At 34.6% G+C, this 13,874-nt stretch overlaps 1 non-coding gene and 1 pseudogene across 1 annotated transcript; one reads left to right on the top strand and one right to left on the bottom strand.

The window, feature by feature from the left end:
* The first annotated feature begins 2,152 nt into the window (after positions 1 to 2,152).
* LOC148552733 (uncharacterized) lies at positions 2,153 to 6,306 on the top strand (annotated as a pseudogene).
* A 6,740-nt stretch (positions 6,307 to 13,046) lies between these two features.
* Positions 13,047 to 13,154, bottom strand: LOC148552734 (small nucleolar RNA R71). Its single transcript, XR_015893422.1, has one exon. It is a non-coding gene; the product is annotated as a small nucleolar RNA R71 (small nucleolar RNA).
* Between the last annotated feature and the right edge of the window lie 720 nt (positions 13,155 to 13,874).

Consider the following 13,874-nt stretch of genomic DNA (forward strand, 5'->3'; position numbering starts at 1 on the left):
CTGCTAAGTTTTATAGATTAATAAAAGTATTATTGTTCTACTTCAATTCGTGTCTGATTCTCTATTCTAAGATGTATTTTTTTTCTTCATCCTTATGAATGTGTTGAACCAGCGCAAGGTTATCTCATTCTGCATGGGTTCAGAGTGAGTCTTTCATCGGACAATGATGAACCAATAGCTTGATTATACATCTCTTAGACGGCTAATCCACGACTTTGTTGGGGACTTCTCGAGACACCAGTTCAACCGAGGTATGGAGAGATTAGAGTCTTTATGGAAAAGGCTAGAACCAAAGGCACAACATTCTCTGATCTGGAAAATTTGATCTTGTCTGTGGCATTTTGAGTAGGATCATCAAAGGGAATGGACTACAGGAGCTTCACCCTCAATTAGACTGGATGCACACTAACCCTGGTGTTCAACTCTGGAAGAGAATCGACGACCCCTTAAGAAAGGCGTTGATCACATACAGCCTGCTATACAAGAAATCATTCACAGTTGGAGGAGACAGTAAAACCAAATTGATCCAGAAGAATAAAGCATCTCTGAAGCCTTAACCATCTTCTTATCATTACATTCACCATTAACTGAGTAACGTTATCTTTATTTTATTTTTATGCGTTTTAAACAATCAACCAACTTTTTTATTTGCCTGACTAAGATCTACAAGATAACCATAGCTTGCTTCAAATCACAATCCTCGTGGGATCGACCCTGACTCACTTAGGTATTACTTGGACGACCCAATGCACTTGCTGGTTCAATTGTGCGAAGTGTAATTCCGTGCACCACTTATCTTTATTTAAATTCAAATTTTAAAATTGGTGTCTTGTTAGTTTTTCTTCTTTTTGAAATTCAAAATTTTTAAAACCCTTTCCTTTTAAATTTTAAATTTCGAAAACTTTTAAAGTTAATTCTTGCATCTTTATCTTATCTTTATTTAAATTCAAATTTTAAGTTTGGTATTTCTTGTTAGTAATTTTTAAATTTTCAAATCTTATCTTGTCAACCTCTCCTAATCTTTTGATCTTTTTTTTTTATTTTAAAATCTTATTATCTTACCTTTATTTTGACTTCAAATTTTAAAAGTTTAGTTTGTCTTCAATCTTTCTTTCTTTTAATTTTGAATTTCAAAATCTTTATTTAATCTTTTCTCTTTAAAATTTTCGAAAATCTTCAACAACTTTTCTACCTTTATTTTTAAAATTTTTTAATTAATTGTTTGAAGTTATCTTATTTAGTTTGGTGTTTCTTTAGTTCCTCTTTCTTTTAATTTTAATTTCAAAATCTTTAAATTTTCAAATCTTATCTTATCTTGTTTCTTTCTCTTGACTTTTTCTTTCTTTCTTTTTGAATTTTGAAAATTTTTAAACCCCTTTCTTTCTAATATTTTTTAAATTTTTCGAAATTTCTAATTATTTCTTTTCTATTTTTTGATTTATTTTCAAATTTTTTCTAAAAAAAAAATTCAGTTCTTTATTTCTTACTTTCTGTTTACCACCCGGTGCGTTTAATTTTATTTGGTGTTTTGTGTTGAGGAACAATCATGGAGAGGGATCACATAGGTTACTACTCACACCCAAGGAGTGATTCAAATTACTATGGATGAAGGAATTATCAGAATTTTGGTTGGCAAGGTCAAGAGTTAGGAGATGTCAATGTTCCATATTCCATCTATCAAGAACCATCATCTCCTTACTCATATCAAGAACCATCATCTTTTGATCTTGCCTATCAAGAACTGGAGCAAATAACAGAGGAAATTTTGTAAAAATTTCCATCTTTATCCCTTGCATATTCATACCAAAAACCACCAACTCTCTATCCATACCAAGAACCATGCTCCCTTTACTCATATCAAGAGCCACCATCTCATTGTTCATATCAAGAATTATCATTTGCTTATTCAGAACTATCAACTTTAGAGCTTACCATGAAAGAATTAGGGGAGGCTGCTCAAGATTGCATACAAGATATGAGAATGAGTGTCAAGAATGTAGAGGGGCATGTGGAGGTGATTACCAAGCATTTGGCAGAGAAATAAGTAAACTCCCTCACAAGAGAAGCAATGCAAATTCCAGTTAAAGAATGTGAGGGAATCATTCAAAGGAGTCCATAGCCTAGTGAATTAGAGAATTTTCCACCCTCACACATGGAAGAAGCAAAAGATGCACGACTAAAGGAGGTTGTAGGGGAGGAAAATATTTATGGGAAATTACACTCTAATGAAGCAGAAAAAGGCATAGAGGGTGAGCTCTTTGAATCACCAATTCAAGCGGTTCTTAGTGAAGGGTACACTCCACCCATCACACAACACCCAAGTCCTAAATTCAAAGTGGTAGAGATAATCAAGGAATGTACTGAAAAGGGGATTGTGACCAAGGAACAAAAGATGATATCCATGAAAAAGAGAAGGTCAGTAAGAAATAATACAACCCATACACTAACAAGCAAGGATAATCAAACTGAAAACACAAAAAAAAAACTTGTTAGGAGGAATACAAATCAGAGGGCACTAATCTCCTCCTCTTTCCCCTTGGAGTAATTTCTTTTAACCAACTGGAAGAAAAGAAAGAAAATTCAGCAATCAAGTGTCAAGCTAATGACTTCAAAGAAGCACTTGTTGGGAGGCAACCTAACCATAGGTGTCCTATAGTATTTTCTTCTTTTCTATTTTCCTTCTGTTATTTTAGTTTGATTTCGTATTATTTTATTTTCTATTCTTTTTGATAGTTTTCTTTATTTTTCTAATGTTTGTGATCATGTGTAGCCATTAGAACAGAAACAGGAATACATAGGAGAGGAACAGAACACCCCGGAGGGTGCTCCTTACTAGCGTTCAACGGCAGAAGGGAGAGAAGAGCATGGGCATTCAATGCCCATAAGGGAAGCAGTCCTGGCGTCTAAACGCCAACAGTGGACCAAATTTTGTTTGCTTAGGGACAAGTAAAATTTTTATGTTTGGTGTTGCAGAGCGAGCTCTAGGTATATATTATCATCAATGGCACCAAAGGGAGGTGAATCATCTTCATAGAAAAGCACAACCTGAGCAACCATTAGCACTGAGGTGGTTGAGTTTCATTCCCCTTTTCTTTCTGTTTTTCATTATTTCATTCTGTTTCCTATTTTTTATTCTAGCTTTTGCATGATCACTCTTAGGATTTCACTTTAGTAGTTTATTTTCAAAATTTTTATGGTTAAAGATGTCTCATGAATTGCCCACTAAGCTTAAAAAGAAAAATTTTGAGAAAGAAGTAGTAAAATGCATGAGATTTTGAGTTATATATTATGATTTATTCTGATTACTTTGATGTGGTGGCCTTATCATTATTTTCTGAATGTATGAATTAACTGTGCATATTTGATATTGAAGTTGAGTATATTAGCTCTTGAAGAACAGTGAATTTAGAGAAGTATTATTGATTCTCTGAAAAATTAAACAGATTGATTCTTAAAGCAAAAGAAATAGCAAAAAGAAAAAGAAAAATAAAGAAAAAAATAAAAAGTAAAATCAAAAGAATAAGGGTCCAACGCTTTGAGCATCAATGGCTAGGAGGGTCAAAATTGGCCTAAAAAGCTCAAATGAGTTGCTACCCCTAACTATATGCTTGTGCTGTGAAGGTGTCAAGAAAATCCTGAGACTGAGCATTTAAAGTCGTGATCCAATGCTACAAAGAGTATGCTTAAGAACTCTGAGCACCACTGTCTGGGAATTTAAGCAAAGCTAAATTCGAATCCAAAGGGTTCCCCCAGTTAAGTGCTTGTGGCGTTTATGTATCAGGTGGTAATACTTGAAAACAAAATGCTTAGAGTCACGGCTAGGCTCAAAAGGTGCAAAGCACCAAAAAGAAAAAGTTGTGTTCAAGAATTAAGAAAAACTAAAAGAGGATAATCAATAATATCATCTGAATTCTAGTTCAAAAGGATGCCAATATTTCTGAGCTTCAAAGGAAAGTGAGATGCCAAAGCTATTCAGAAATAAAGAGCTAATAGCTCCATTCAGTAGTTAGAACTGAGCTTCATTGACAACTCTAAAACCTTATGTATTTTTCTCTTCTATTTAGTCCTATCTTGTTTTTGGTTGCTTGAGGACAAGCAACAGTTTAAGTTTGGTGTTGTGATAAGTGAATATCTTATACCCTTTTTCACCTCATTTTCTAGTTGTTTTTAGTTAGATTTCATTAAGTTTTATTATGTTTTTAGTGCAAAATTAATCTTTGAATGCTACTTTGAGTTTGTGTTATTTCTATGATTTTAGGTGATTTTTGGGCGAATTTGGCAAAATCTTGTTTAGAGACGAAGAAAGGATAGCAGATGCTGTCAGATCCTGACTTTCGTGTATTCCAACGAGCATATCTTGAGCTATAGAGGTCCAATTGATGTGGTCTTGACGGAATTCAAAAGCTAATTTCCAGAACTTTCCATCAATATATAATATTCTATACTTCTTTTCCAGAATGATTGCCAAAACTGGCGTTGAACGTCCATATCTAGAGTTCAACGCCCAAGAACACTATAAAAAATGTTGGTAAAAATGGCACTAATTTTATGGCGGGTTAAAAACCTGCCATTATGTTTGTTAATTTTGGCGGTGCTAACTTATGCCATAATGCTCATGGTTTTTGTGGCGGCTTTTGTTGACTGTGGCGTTTGGAACCGCCAAAGAATTTTTGTTTTCTTTTTTAGTTTGAGTGATGTTGTATATGAGAGTGTGATTAGTATTATTGCATATGAGAAAGTGAGGAGGATGTCAATGACGAACCCTAATTTCTTGCCGTTGTTCATCCCACTGATTTATCATTTAACTCCTCGCTGTCGCTCATCCCCTTGTTGCAGCTCAACTCCTCGTTGCTGCAAGCAACGCCGTTGTCGCTGCCTTCATTGAGCTTATATGATTTGACTTCGATCTGGAGACTTATCAGCGTTCGTTAGAGCTTCAAGGCTTGAGCTGCAAAATTCTACTGCACTTGGGAAAACCATCCTTTCATTAATACATGGGCAAAGGGAATGCTTGAAGGTATCTTCATTCTTCCCTTGCCTTCCTTTCATACATTTAATAAGAGGGAGAGAGAATGTGTAGTATCTGTGTTTGCTCATGTTGGCTTAGTTAACTTATGTGATTTACTAGTGTATGTACTACAAATTTACAAGTGTATTAATTTTTGTTAATTAGAGATAGAGCATGTGTGAATTAATCATATCTTAATTTACTAGTTAAGATTCTGATTCATCAAAACAATTTAGTGATGAAGAGCTATCAAATCAACTATTTTGGAAAAATTTTGCTAATGTTATTAATGCTAACATTGTTCAAAAGCTAGGCCTCTCTGTTCCAAAGAAGTTAAAGTGGGATGGGTTGGAGTTTCTAAATAAAATTGGCTCACAGTCATAAAATATTGCAGAATATATATATATATATATATATATATATATATATATTCAATCTGGACTTGCATTACCAGGAGGCACGGATGATAAAGATCAAACGAGTAATAAGGATAATACAAGGGATAATGATAAAACAAGTGATCAGCCTGCCATCGCTGTAATTCGATCTTCACTTCCAGAGGTCAAGAAAGCAACAGAGAATTTAATTAGACAGGTTGATTCAAATTTAGGTGGTTTGATTCTTCTGACTGCAACAATTTCAAAATGAAAAATGAAGCACGTTCTTTGGAAGAGAAGGAAATCAAAGAAGATTGTACTAAAGTAGGAGGTGATGACACACAATATTCTACTAGTCTGGAGTTTCTTCCCACATAATGGATTACTGTTGGATGAGAAGAAAGCTGAAGAGATAAGAGCACTTTTTTCAACTGCAGAAAGTGTTGTGCAGGCTTGGGTAATGCTGGCCACTTCACTTGGTCATCCTAGTTTCATTAAGTTTGAGTTTGAAAAAGTATGTTTCTTAGATAATGCATCCACATACACGCAGGTCTTTTCTTATCTCCTCTATAATATGTATACTACATTGTTACTCTAACAATTGCAGTGTATCACCCCAAATACCATTTATGCGGATATCTCATTCAATACACTTCTTTCAATTAGCTAATAATTGAACCTTCAGGTTGTAATTTGGCGTGATTCCACAAAGAGGAGGTTGGTGGTTGCGTTTAGGAGAATAGAACAGGTAGTTCTTACAATTGCTATTTGATATGAAATATGGTTTCTGGTATGTCTAAAAGATGTTTATATTTGATTTTTCAATCTCAACCGAAGGACTTAAGAACTGATCTAATGCTTGACCAACTACCATGTTTATTTATCTCATTTTGGATGCTATATATGAACTGTAATTTGTAGTTTCTTTTTTGGCTTTGTAGTTTCTTTTTTAGCTTTCTTGAATCTATCCGAACAATATAAGGGCCTTAGCAGAATATTTTGAATTTTTACAGCAACAGGATAGCTTATCTTTTGGAAAAGGTAATTAAATTTTCTGCCTTGCCTCTTCTTTAAGCAAACAAAACAAAATAGGTACTACCTTGCCTCTTCTCACATTGCTATTTATTATTTATTTCTACTTCCTCTTTGCACATTGCTAGATGACAACACCAAGCTAAGGTCTATTATTACACTTAAAGAAAATAGAGATCATAACTAGTTAATGATTAATACAATAATTTAGAAACATATTTAATTTCTCATTAATCTCTCATTATACAATGATGATCAATATGGGAGCCAGCCACATAAAACATCTCTGGTATTAAATGATATTACAGTCCTCAATAGAGAGATACATATTGAACATAAGTGCAAGAAAAGAAAAGAAAGAGTGGTGCCATTTTAAGTCATTGCTTCTTTTCCTAGTTTTCCCATAATAATAGTTCACTTGTTTTATGGACTTTTCCTAATTTTCTATGTCTTTATGTCCTTTTTCTTTTATTCTATGATGGGATAGATTTCACAAGATCATCAATAAAAAAATTCCTTCTACTGTGGATTATGTCTTTTAAACTCAAAGGGAGGTTTTTCTTTACTTAACACCCTGTATCTTACTGCTTGTATGCTGTATTTCCATGATGGAAATAGTATTATAACTTGTGCAAGAATTCATTGAGGAACTTTTGTTTTTTTATTTCTTGGAACCGTTAAGTTTTGTGAATGATAACATCTTGGACACCTAAGCTTTCATTTACGTGATAAATATGAAACCAAATTCAGTACTTTTGATTCTTGTCATTTTTATACAGCATATATACATGGCCTTTTTTGTGTTCTGTTCCATCCAATTACTGCCTAATTGTGATTAGTATTTTTAATTTAGTCGTGTCATCAGGGACATCTTATATAAAGCTATAAACTATATATGAAATTAATTTCGTTCTTTATGCTTGTGTGGTTTCTCTTACCAAGTATATATAAGCTTTTAACATGCTTTAAAAGGATTTTGTTTTATTTGTTGAAGATACAAATTTCGTGTCAATAACATTAATTACCATTTCCAATCATCTCGATGTTCGGTTTTTTTTTTTTTTTTGTTAAACAGGCAATGTCATGAATTGAAACCTATCTCGACCTTTGATATCTGCATATATAAAACGTTGATGATTGAATAATTTCAGATTAATAGTTTGAGATTTAATTTTCTATCCCTTTTTATTGTGCTCATAATTATATTTTTGTCGTAGGGATTAGATCAAGAGAGTGAAATTCCATCACCAAAAGAGTTAGGAAGTAGGTCTTCTACAGCAAGCAACAAAAAAGCATGATCTTGCATGATAAAGGTTTTATGTATCAAGGATATATATATATATATATATATATATATATATATATATTGAAGATGAATTATTGAAAAATGTTATTTTGATACTTAATTTTTGGATTATGACTTTTGATTTTCGGAAACCATGTATGAATTAAAAATCTTGTTATAATATTTGATTTAAGACTATGCCTTTTAATTATTAATAGATTTTAAAGTTTGAGTTCCAAAAATGTCACTTCAAATAGGTAGTTTCAAACTTATTTTAAAAAGTATAAAATTGCCATCAAACTTAGGTAAAAACAAAGGTTAAAAATTGCCATTTTAAACGAAAACGGTGCCATTATATCCTGGTAAAAACATATAGTAGTTAGAAACCGTCATTTTAAATGAAAAGGATGCCATTAAACCCACATAAAAATGGCGGTTAGAAACTGCTATTTTAAACTAGAAAGATGCCATTAAACCCTGGTAAAAACAGCGGTTACAAACTGCAATTTAACAAAATCGTTGTTTTATTTGGTTAAAATGGCGGTTAAAATCGCCATTTTAACCGTAAAAAAATTGCCGTATTATCCACTGGTTATTACGGCGGTTTTCAGAAAACCACCGTAATAACCAAAATGGCGCCCAGAATACCGGCGTTTCTTGGAGTCGCCATTTTTGGTAATAATGGTGGTTGTAACCGCCGTATTTTCCATAAAAAATGGCCATTTTAACCCCTTTTTTTGTAGTAGAAGGACCAACCTCCCAAGCTAAACGCCCAAAATTAGCATTCCACGCCAGCAAGGGAGCAAGGACTAGCGTTGAACGCCCAGAATCCAAGTTGAACGCCAGGCATCAGACCAAACACTCACCAAGTGGGCTTCAAAGTGGATTTTAGCACTCTTTAGGCTTTTCTTATTTTCTTTTTGTAATTTTTAATTAAAAACAATATCTTTTAGGTTTAGTCTTAGAGGTTTTAATATAAATAAGGGACTTCCTTCCTCTTGAGGATCACGCCTCCTGGGAGGGGAGGATGAAACACATTACTTTACACCTTCTTCTTTGGTTTTCTTTGTAAATTATGAGGAACTAAACCTCCTAGGTTAAGGTTAGGAGCTCTGCTTGTCCTATGGATTAATATTATTACATCTCTATTTTAATATATGTTTGATTCCATTCTATGATGTATTATCGTTCTTCATCTAAACGAATCTGGGGTGGAACGAGAGTATAACCCCTTATTCTACATGAGTTCTTGTGAGTCCTGACCCGGATAGTATTGAGCTCCAGATTGAGAATACATCACCTAAACCAACAAGTTATCTGGGCTAATTGGGATATGTGACTTCAAATCTCGTTAGTTATGGGTAATGAGGTTTCTGTGGCGCTAAGGTGATGAGAGGATAATTCATACGCTTTTTGGCATTATTTTTAGTATATTTTTAGTATATTTTAGTTAGTTTTTATTATATTTTTATTAGTTTTTAAATAAAAATCACTCTTCTGGACTTTACTATGAGTTTGTGTATTTTTCTGTGATTTCAGGTATTTTCTGGCTGAAATTGAGGGACCTGAGCAAAAATCTGATTTAGAGGCTGAAAAAGGACTGCAGATGCTGTTGGATTCTAACCTTCCTGCACTCGAAGTTAATTTTCTGGAGCTATAGATGTCCAATTGGCGCGCTCTCAATTGCATTGGAAATTAGACATCATGGGCTTTCCAGCAATATATAATAGTTCATACTTTACTCGAGATTTGATGGCCCAAATAGGCGTTCTAAGTCAGCTCAAAAATTCTGGCATTTAACGCCAGAACTGGCACAAAAGCTGCCGTTTAACTCCAAGAAAAGTCTCTACACATGGAAGCTTCAATGCTCAGCCCAAGCACACACCAAGTGGGCCCAGAAGAAGATTTCTGCATTAATTACTTATTTCTGTAACCCTAGGCTACTAGTTTTCTATAAATAGGACCTTTTGCTATTGTATTTTAAAAATCTTTTGATCATCTTGGAATCATGTTTTGATGATTGAACCCTCTTTGGGAGGCTGGCCATTCGGCCATGCCTAGACCTTGTTCTTATGTATTTTCAACGGTGGAGTTTCTACACACCATAGATTAAGGTGTGGAGCTATGCTGTTCTTCATGAATTAATACAAGTACTATTGTTTTTCTATTCAACTCAAGTCTATTTCTTCTCCAAGATATTCATTCGCACCCAAGAACCTGATGAATGTGATGATTATGTGACACTCATCACCATTCTCACCTAGAAATGCGTGCCTGAAAAACACTTCCGTTCTACATGCAAACAAGCTTGAATGCGTATCTCTTGGGTTTCTAATCTGAGATTAGAACCTTCGTGGTATAGGCTAGAATTATTGGCAGCCATTCTTGAGATCCAGAACGTCTAAACCTTGTCTGTGGTATTCTGAGTAGGATCTGGGAAGGGATGACTGTGACGAGCTTCAAACTCGCGAGTGTTGGGCGTGTGACAGACGCAAAAGGATCAATGGTTCCTATTCCAACATGATCGAGAACCGACAGATGATTAGCCGTGCGGTGACAGCATTCGTAGAACATTTTCACTGAGAGGACGGGAAGTAGCCATTAACAACGGTGATGCCCAACATAAAGCTTGCCATGGAAGGGAGTATGAATGATTGGAAGAAGGCAATGGGAAAGCAGAGGTTCAGGAGGAACAAAGCATCTTCATACGCTTATCTGAAATTCTCACCAATGAATTACATAAGTATCTCTATCTTTATTATATATTTTATTTATCTTTTAATTATCAATTCTTTATAACCATTTGAATCTGCCTGACTGAGATTTACAAGATGACCATAGCTTGCTTCAAGCCGACAATCTCCGTGGGATCGACCCTTACTCACGTAAGGTATTACTTGGACGACCCAGTGCACTTGCTGGTTAGTTGTGCGGAATTGTGACAAAGTGTGATTCACGTTTGAGAGCTCCAAGTCTTTGGCGCCATTGTTGATGATCACAATTTCATGCACCAAGTTTTTGGCGCCGTTGCCGGGGATTGTTTGAGTTTGGACAACTGACGGCTCATCTTGTTGCTTAGATTAGGTAATTTTATTTTATATTTAAGCTTTTCTACTTTTTATTTTCGAAAAAATTTTTTCAAAAATACAAAAAAATTTTCTATTTTGTTCTTCAGAGTTTTTAAGAATGAATTCTAGAGTTTCATGATGATTTGTTGAAGTCTGGCTGGCTGTGAAGCCATGTCTAATCTTTTGGAACGAGATTTCAACTTGTCATCAGCGGAGCTTGTTGATTTCTATCAATTTTGCTGTTGTGAGCAATAATCTGCTAAAGCTTGGCTGGCCATTGGCCATGTCTAGTATTTTGGACCGGAGCTTTCTTTGAAAGCTTGGCTGGCTAGTAAGCCATGTCTAATTCCTGGACCGGAGTCTTAGACTAGCATTGCAATGATTCCTGGAATTCTTATTAAAAATTTTGAATCCCTTTATTTTCTTTTCCACTCAATTTTCGAAAAATCACAAAAAATTTTATAAAACCATAAAAATAAAAAATATTCTATGTTTCTTGTTTGAGTCTAGTGTCTAATTTTAAGTTTGGTGTCAATTGCATGTCTTTATTCTTCTAATTTTCGAAAATTACATGCATTATGTTCTTCATTGATCTTCAAGTTGTTCTTGATGATTTCAGTGCTCTGATCTTTAATTTCTCTTATTTGGTGTCTTTTGTTGTTTCTTACATGCATTTTCAAATTATTGTAGTCCTTAGTATACAAACTTCTAAGTTTGGTGTCTTGCATGCATTGTTTATTTGATCTTAGTTGCATTTTTATTATTTCTCATCATTAAAAATTCAAAAAAAAATTTCAAAATTGTGTCTTTTCAAGTCAATAACACAGAAAATTAAAGATTCAGAACATTCAGCAGAGGAATTACACAGAAAAAGCTGGGCGTTCAAAACGCCCAGTGAAGAAGGAAAACTGGCGTTTAAACGCCAGCCAGGGTACCTGGCTGGGCGTTAAACGCCCAAAAAGGTAGGATTTTGGGAATTAAATGCCAGAATGGATGCCATTCTGGGCGTTTAACGCCAGGATGACACAAGAGGGAAGATTTTGCTTTTAATTCAAATCTTTTTCAAATTTTCATAATTTTTAAAATCAAATCTTTTTCAAATCATATCTTTTCAATCACATCTTTTCAAAATCAATTTCTTTCCATTTTCTATTTTTTTTACTATTTTCAAAAATTCTTGCTACAATTAGTAATTTAATTCAAAATTTTCAAGTTGTTACGTGCCTATTAAGAAAGGATCAAAAGTTTTAATTCTAGAATCATATCTTCTAATTTCTTGTTAGTCAAGTAATCAACTTTAATTTTAAAACTTTCCTTTTTTTTCATTTGATTTTCAATCATATATTCTCAATCATATCTTTTCAATCACATCTTTTTCAAAATTAAGTTTCAATCATATCTTTTTTATTTCTAATTTCAAAATCATTTTCAAAAATCACTTAATTCCTTTCCTAATCTTAGTTCTCGAAAATCATCAATCAAATTTTCAAATTTCTTTTAATTATTTCAAAATCTTTTTTTATTTAAATTCAAAAATTCTTCCCCTCTTCTCACATCCTTCTATTTATGGACTAACATTCCTCCTAAATGTACAATTTGAACTCTATCCCTCTTGATAAGTTCGAATTCTTTCTTCTCTACCTCCTCCTTCTAGTGTTCTTTTCCTCTGACACCTCAAGGAATCTCTATACTGTGACATAGAGGATTCCATACTTTCTTGTTCTCTTCTCTTTCATATGAGCAGGAGGAAAGACAAAGGCATTCTTGTTGAAGCTGATCCTAAACCTGAAAGGACCTTGAAGAGAAAGTTAAGAGAAGCTAAAGTACAAATCTCTGTAGAGGGCCTAACAGAGCTTTTCAAAGAAGAAGAAGTCATGGCAGCCAAAAACAACAATGCCAACAATGCAAGGAAGGTGCTTGGTGACTTTACTGCACCTACTCCCGACTTCTATAGGAGAAGCATCTCAATCCCTGCCATTGGAGCAAACAACTTTGAGCTTAAGCCTCAATTAGTTTCTCTAATGCAACAGAATTGCAAGTTTCATGGACTTCCATTGGAAGATCCTCATCAGTTCTTAGCTGAATTCTTGCAAATCTGTGACACTGTCACGACCAATGGGGTTGACCCTGAAGTCTACAGACTTATGCTCTTCCCTTTTGCTGTAAGAGACAGAGCTAGGACATGGTTGGACTCACAACCTAAAGAAAGCCTGAACTCTTGGGAAAAGCTAGTCAATGCCTTCTTGGCAAAGTTCTTTCCACCTCAAAAATTGAGTAAGCTTAGAGTGAAAGTCCAAACCTTCAGACAGAAGGAAGGTGAATCCCTCTATGAAGCTTGGGAAAGATACAAGCAATTAATCAGAAGGTGCCCTTCTGACATGCTTTCAGAATGGAGCATCATAGGTATCTTCTATGATGGTCTGTCTGAACTGTCCAAGATGTCATTGGACAGTTCTACTGGAGGATCTCTTCATCTGAAGAAGACGCCTGCAGAAGCTCAGGAACTCATTAAGATGGTTGCAAATAACCAATTCATGTACACTTCTGAAAGGAACCCTGTGAATAATGGGACAAATCAGAAGAAAGAAGTTCTTGAGATTAATACCCTGAATGCCATACTGGCTCAGAATAAAATATTGACTCAGCAAGTCAATATAATTTCTCAAAGTTTGTCTGGAATGCAAGCTGCACCAGGCAGTACTAAGGAAGCTTCATCTGAAGAAGAAGCTTATGATCCTGAGAACCCAGCAATGGAAGAGGTGAATTACATGGAAGAACCCTATGGAAACACCTATAATCCTTCATGGAAAAATCATCCAAATCTCTCATGGAAGGACCAATAGAGGCCTCCACAAGGCTTCAATAACAATAATGGTGGAAGAAACAGGTTTAGCAATAGCAAACCTTTTCCATCATCTTCTCAGCAACAGACAGAGAATTCTAAGCAGAGCCACTCTGAATTAGCAACCGTAGTCTCTGATCTAATTAAAACCACTCAAAGTTTCATGACTGAAACAAGGTCCTCCATTATAAATTTGGAGGCACAAGTGGGTCAACTGAGTAAGAAAATTACTAAACTCCCTCCTAGTACTCTCCCAAGCAAT

This window comes from Arachis ipaensis, chromosome B7 (genome assembly GCF_059453495.1).
Source record: "Arachis ipaensis isolate K30076 ecotype BB chromosome B7, ASM5945349v1, whole genome shotgun sequence".
NCBI lineage: Eukaryota > Viridiplantae > Streptophyta > Magnoliopsida > Fabales > Fabaceae > Arachis > Arachis ipaensis.